This window comes from Callorhinus ursinus, unplaced genomic scaffold (assembly GCF_003265705.2).
Source record: "Callorhinus ursinus isolate GAN/ISIS: 27379988/994484 unplaced genomic scaffold, GSC_fseal_2.0 scaffold9, whole genome shotgun sequence".
Lineage (NCBI taxonomy): Eukaryota > Metazoa > Chordata > Mammalia > Carnivora > Otariidae > Callorhinus > Callorhinus ursinus.
In genome coordinates this window covers 38044575-38051566 of record NW_027397071.1, presented here as the reverse complement: position 1 = coordinate 38051566, position 6992 = coordinate 38044575, and the positions used below count along the sequence as shown (strand labels likewise).

Genomic DNA, 6992 nt, shown 5'->3' with positions numbered 1-6992 from the left:
GATGTTGCACAGAATTCTTGCCTTGCCTAAGCACATCTCAGTATTTTTAAGATCTTTATTCCCAAGCAGACTTTCTATATTGAATAACATGCTTGTTTTTCTGTCTAAATCTTGGACCTTAACCTTCTCCCTATACTGTCTTCCACATGTCATGTTTCTGTTTTATCATTTGTTTTTTAAAGCATTTCTTTTCAAAAAAGAGCTCTTTTCCTGCCAGTCTTTCAACATGAGGAAGGGTTGTTTGAAATGAACATCCTGCCATTGTCCCTTTCTGCTGTCTGCATTTGGAAGCACAAGAATATTAGAGGCTACAACACAGATGCATGGAGTAAGCCCCGGCCCGGCTTCTCTGCTCCAGCGGAAGCCCCACCACAATATCCTGGTGACATGACCTCGTGACATGCCCAGCTCTTCCTAAGCCCACCCCAACATCCCATCAGGGAATCCACATGCCTGCCAGGGAGATGTAGAGAAAACACCAAAATTAACACCAGAAATTTGGAGGCGATTTTACCCTGTTTTCTAAAGTTAACTCTTAAATGTATAATCTCTCTCGCTTTCTTCTTTTATTTTATTCTTTTAAACTCCTTTTGCATCTTCTCCTCTTCAAGAGCATACAGTTGAACTCTGCAACTTGTCCAGGGCCCCTAAGGAAACAGAACCCCTAGTAAACTAATTTAAGCCATGAAGACACATACTTGGCACTGAAAATAGTTTGCACTGCAGCCACAGAGAACACCAACAAATAGGGGTGATTAGAGTATTTAAATGAATGCTTCCTTATACATGTGTTAAAATTCCCAGAGAAGGTAACTTACCCTCTTCTTCCCTTCCATGTTATCTATCAAACCTCAGAGTATGCTACAGAATGGTACTGAAACCTTGCATTCAGAAGCCACATTCTTACCTAAAGCATCTAACCTAGCTTATATCCTTTCTTTTTTTTTTTAAGATTTATTTATTTATTTGAGGGAGAGAGAGGGTGCACACACATGCGTTGGGGGGGAGGGGAGGGAGGGCAGAGGGAGAGAGAGTCATAAGCAGACTGCCTGCTTGAGCACAGAGCCTGACACGGGGCTTGAGCTCATGACCCTGAGATCATGACCTGAGGCGAAACCAAGAGTCGGGCACTTAACCAACTGTGCCACCCAGGCCCCCTATATCTTCTTTTCTCCCCCTCCTTTCTGCTGAATGTTTGGGAAGGAAATAGCCCTTTCTTCTACTGTATAATGGCAGACATTCTAGGTTAAAAACACACACAAAGGCAAAGCTGTTTCGGGCACTTTTAATCAATAGCCATGGTCTTCCATAGGCTGCATTCAATTTTAATGACATTACATAATTTAAGAACAATTCACAAAATGGGGCATGCAATGCTCCCTTTAACACATTATCACCTCTAATATCATTTTTGTGCCTATTTAAACCTCAAATTAATTTTCATAGGCAATAACATTTACCAGTAAGTATATGTCATCCCCAGATCACAACTTGGGTTTCTAGCTGAAATATTTTTCTTTTAGATCTAGCTGCAAAGTTGATATGCCTAATTTCCGAACATTTGTATACTGAACTGAAAAAATTCTATAGGTTATAGCAGATAACTCTCTGAGCTTTGATTTTTTTATAAGGGGAATAAAACTTCCAGACTGTGTTTCTATGTAAAGCAAAAATGACTGTCAGCTGAACAAGTAGCCCAGGCCTGGTCCACAGGACTCAAAATAGCCTATAAAAGGCAAGAACCATTGGCAGACTGGATGAGGAATTTCAAAGTAAGAAGGAGGACACAGACAGGAATACTGGGGACAAAGGCAGGCCTGAGGCATCAGAGAGGCATCACTCCTACGTGTAAGTAGGAGCTCATAAAGCTCTATAGGGGGATACCCATTTTTCACAGGTTTTTTTCCCCCCAGAAGTCTAGATTTTAAAAATACTTTCCTATATCCTCCTCCCACCAAAGCAACTGAGTTTTGGAGCATATCTGAATTCCAAGGAACACAGAAAATTCTAAATTCTCCTAAAGAGATAAAAACAAACTATCATTGAATCGATATTAGAAATCTTACATGAAACACTAGATTCTGGACAACTATAAAGCAATGTCATTAAGTTATATCTATTTTGAACATGGGTTTGCATGCCAAGCCAACATATAAAGGAATGTAGTTGTAGACACACTAAGTTTCAGAAGGCATACCCAAGAATCCCTTCTGCCATCATATTTCAGCAAAGACTGGAATATTTTTTGGTTCCGAGAGTTTAAATAAGTCTCTATCTAGTCATTATTGATTACTAAGCTAATGGAACAGTGATTTCAGGGGCCAGGCACAAAGAGAGAGCATTTATATTACTTGACTCTAAGACTCAGTATGAAACTATAGTAAACAAGGTGGTGTAGTATCGGAGGGAGAGCAGATAAATTGACCAGTGGAACAGAATAAAAGTACAGAATTAGATGCATGCATAGATGATCATTTGGTTTCTGATAAAGTTACCACAGGAAAGTGGAGGTTGGGTGGGGAGAACTGACTGCAAGACATTTCTAGGAAAATTTCAGAAGTGATGGAAATGTTCTATATCCTGATTTTGGTTGTGGTTAAACAATTATTTATATTTGTCAAAACACTGAATTGTACTATGCTGGTGAATTTTGTTATTTGTGAACCATACCTTGATAAAATTGATTAAAAATATAAAAAGAAAAATTACATCAAAATAGCAGATTTCTCAATCATATGCATTCAAACTTTGAGTAGTACATCTATGTCTCCAACGTTTTTTGTCTACATTTATCAATTTTCCTTAATATTGCATATAAATGTATGGTGAAAATTAAGATAAATTGAAAGACTCGGTTTCTAAGCAGAATACAGGATTGCTGGGACAAATAACTATCTAGAACTAAAATCTCAAGTTATTTCAATAAAGCACAGGAGAAGATAGGGGCATTACAAAAGCATGCCCCATGTCTTGGTTAGAGTAGGAAGGTGTAAAGAGATTAAATACATGTGAGAAAATATAACAAAGCCATAGAGAGGAAGGAGAGCCTAGAAAGAAAAACATAAGAAGTATGATTTCAAAACTCCTGAGGAAAAAGCAAACAGAACAAAGAAAAGCAATGTAGGTAAAGGTAAAAGAGCTATAATAAATCCAAATGCATCATATTTCCCTAATAAAAGATTTTGAAACGGGGTAAGAAACCAAACTTCTGGTATGTGCTATTTATAAGAGCTGTACCTCAAATAAAATAGCATAGACTATTGAAAATAAAGAGGGCAAAATTCTGTCAGGCAAATGCCAGCAAGAAGAAAACAGAAGTTGGCAATATCCACCCCCACCAAAACAATTCCATTTAAAGAACTATAAAAGATAATGCATAATTATGATTTAAACGGTTGACCCTAGCCAGGAGAAAGTAGAAATGGTCTACTTAACTGAGATCACTTCATGTTAAGACTGAGTCCTTGAAATGGATCAGATATGGGGTGATCCATGGACAGAAAAGAATTTGGGAATTTCTGAGGGAAGGAGCCAAATAAGGAAAATGTGACGAACTGCAAATATGGCCACACGGTTTTGAAGCTCTTTCTACCAAGAAGTAGACTCTCCTTCCTCCCCCGTGAATACTACTTGTAGCTGACTTTAAGGCTTGTTTGCATGAACAGAATGTATCAAAAATGACATTGTGCAAGTTTCCAGCTTCAGCGTCCAGTGGCCTCGCAGGCTGTGCTCTCCTGCAGGGAGCCTGTTCACCTCGAGCTGGCCATTCGGAGGACAAGAGACATTTTGGAGAAGGGCCCCAGTGTTTCCAGCCCTTACAGCTGAGGCCCCAGATATTTGAAGCAGCCAACAAGAAATAGGCAAGTCTTACCCAGACCGGAAGGCCACCCAGCTACCCAACTGAGCCCTGTCCAAATCAGCAATAGGACTATGAGCTAAAGAAGATCATGTATTGCCCTATCTTTGGGGTGGATAACCAATTTAGAAAGGTATTTTGTTCGAGACATCGTAAGATGAGGCGACTCTCCCTAAGCTGCAGGAAAAGGTCTCTGTTTGGGGATGTATTAAGTATCTTCACACATGCACTGGTGATCGTGCCTGATTTAAGGCCTAAGCGCGGGTCTGGGGGACCTTTTCTACCAGTCGAATACGGATCCTGCGTCATACTGCTCAATCTCAGTCTGATGCCCCCCGGGGCTCCTGTATCCCACAGCTGTGTTTGCCCCCAAATTTACAGAGCTGATGGTGGTGCCAAAGGCAAAGGAGTGTCATCTGGCCCTTAGGGTCATATTCAGAGGTTTTATTTAAATGTGGCTTCAAGGGTCACAGAGCGCCTTTCAAAGGGAAGTTCTGGAAACAGTGCAGGCTTCAGTGACTTCAGGGACAAGTGAAGCAATGTGGTACAATACAAAAAAAGATGGCCTTTATGAGTCAGGGAAACTAGGTTCGAATCACAGCTCTGACACACAATAGGTGTGTGTCCTAAGTCCGCTGCTCTGAGCTTCCGTTTGCTCATTAGCGAAGGGAATTAAATCATCTACCTGAACGAGGCCCTGGGAGAAGGAAATGGGGCTGAGTCTCTTGGATCTGGAGTCAGACTGCCTGACGGGCTTGGTATAATCTCCCTGTACCTTAGTTTTCTCATCTTTTAAAAAGGGAAGAATAGTAGTACCTACACAATATTCTTAGGACACAGCCTGGCACACAGTACGTGTTGTTTTGTGTTCTTGTTGTCCCTTCCTTCATTCCTTTCTATATTCATAGGAGAACAACCAAGAAAAGAGCTCTAAACTCCTACTTTGTAGACATATTTGGAGAATTAAAAAGAGGGAAAGCACATCGCACAATTCCTAACACGTAGTAAGCCATCAGGAAACAGCACAAAAGAGGAGGTGAGATGAATAACCAGCAGCCATGGGTCAGGGAGACAGAGTATGGCTGTGGGCTGACCAAGCAGGACATATGAAGCAGGGTCGTGGATTCAGGTTTACACTTTACATTTACATACCTTAGAAAGAGTTTAAACTTTGTGTCCAGACAGATTTGGGTCCAACAGTTCTTGGGCAGAAACTGGAGATAATTGTTCGTACCTTTCAGGTGCTTTAAAGAAATAGGCAGAATGCATGTAAGACACCTGAAACATAATATATTCTTAATAAAGTGGAGGGTTATCTGTCCCTATTTACACTTGGGAATGCAGTATTATCACCCTCTTAACGAAACACCGGAGGACGTAAGGGGCTTTCCTGTAGGCACACAGCAAGTGTGACGGCACTCAAGCCAAGATCTCCCGAATCTCAATCTACTGGGCTTCAACTCTGAGTCTACACTAGGCGTTGTTGCTAACGGCACAGATTTTAGACATGGGCTGCCTAGGTTCTAGTTCTATGTAACCTTGGAGAAGCTATTTAATCATTCAGTCATGATTTACTCATCTGTAAGATGGGGAAACCAAGACTGCCTACGTCACGGTTGCTGGGAGGATTGATGCGTGTAAAGTGCTCAGCACAGGGTAAGTGCTCAGGAAATGCTAGCTAGTCTTACATTAAACTGCTTCATCTGCATGGATCCCTTCTGTGGTTGGTAAAACACAACCAACCTACTTTTCGGCAACTGTGGAACAGGCTAAGAATTATTTCACCGAAGTCAGGTTATGCCAAGAAGAAACAAGGAAACAGAACCAAGACCATGAACCAAATCTTCTCCTCTAGTTGTGTGACTTTCTGGGCACACAGTGCATGGATTCAGCTCCAAATGCCAATCAAACTGGCTTTTTTCAGCCTAGTGCTGAAGCCAAGGCATATTCTCCTGACACCACTGCTGGGCAATTCTGAAACTGGCTGAGTCAGTAACGGCTTTTTGCTTCCCTGATGATCCAGCGTTTAAGCATAATTAAAAGTGCCCCTACCTTCTTTTTGAGCCATGAGGAAGAGGGGTGGAATTTTGAACAACTCTGTCCTTTACCAAGACATCTCGGCACACTTCTTGGTGCTAATGCAGCTCTTGGTGTGTAGTTACCCTGTCACCTAAAGGAGCTATTGCTTTCCTTCTTCCTTTAAGGACATATATGAGACACAAAAGCATCCATCAAGATGAAGGATTAAAAATATTTGAAGAGGTGTCATTATTTACATACTACATGGTCCATAACCAAGCTGACAGATCCAAGCTGCCTGTGCTCTTCTTGAAATCTTCCCATGGCCAGTTCCTTTTGTCATTCAAGTCACTCTTCAACATTATTTTCTGAAGGAAGCCTTCTCTGCCCATCCAAACAAAAGCATCCCTCAATGAGCTCACAGCTTGAAATATCAAAGCTTCTTCCACTGAAAGTGGCAGCAGGATTTAGTGCACAGGAGGACAGGTGACAACAGACGGAGAGCCAAGGAAGTGCTGTGGTCTCTGCATGTGTGGAAATAGCCTCCGGGGAAGGACTACTAGACTGCGTAGATGGCCCAACGAACAGAAAGCAATGAAGAGAAGAAAATGACTGCTGGGTAGAAGGCATTTTTCACAGCCATCATAGCTATTCTTCCCCACGGCTCTGCGGGAGAGGTGATCCAGTCTCCATTGTGCCGATGACAAACCCGAGGCCACCAGAGAGGTCACCTACATTGACAAGGTCACAGAACAATGGCAGACCCAGGATTCAAATCAGTATCTCCCTGGCACCAAAGTGCCTGCTTTTTCTGCCACTTCTGCTCTTCCTTACATGAAACAATCATTCTAGGATATAGGACTTCTCCAATTACTGCCCAGATATTTCAGGGAAAATAAGATTTCCACACCGTTCCCACTTAGAAGACATTTGTCCATGTGAAGAGGCAGTCACTTAGATTCTAAATATGTCATTCTCCTCTCTCTCTCTCTCTCTTCCTCTCTCCATCTCTCTCTCCCTGTCATTACACTATGGAGAGGGATACTAGCCAACATATGAAGACAAATAAAGGGAGTCATTAGAAGAAAGAGTGTGAAAATAAACTATTGGAAACCAG

The 6992-nt window shown here is 41.6% G+C and overlaps 1 long non-coding RNA gene across 1 annotated transcript; it reads right to left on the bottom strand.

Moving 5' to 3' along the window:
• Window positions 1–500: 500 nt before the first annotated feature.
• On the bottom strand, window positions 501–6011 carry LOC141373369 (uncharacterized). Its single transcript, XR_012379275.1, has 3 exons — window positions 5909–6011; window positions 5009–5100; window positions 501–647 (listed from the first exon to the last, which is right to left on the bottom strand). It is a non-coding gene; the product is annotated as an uncharacterized lncRNA (long non-coding RNA).
• Window positions 6012–6992: the final 981 nt, after the last annotated feature.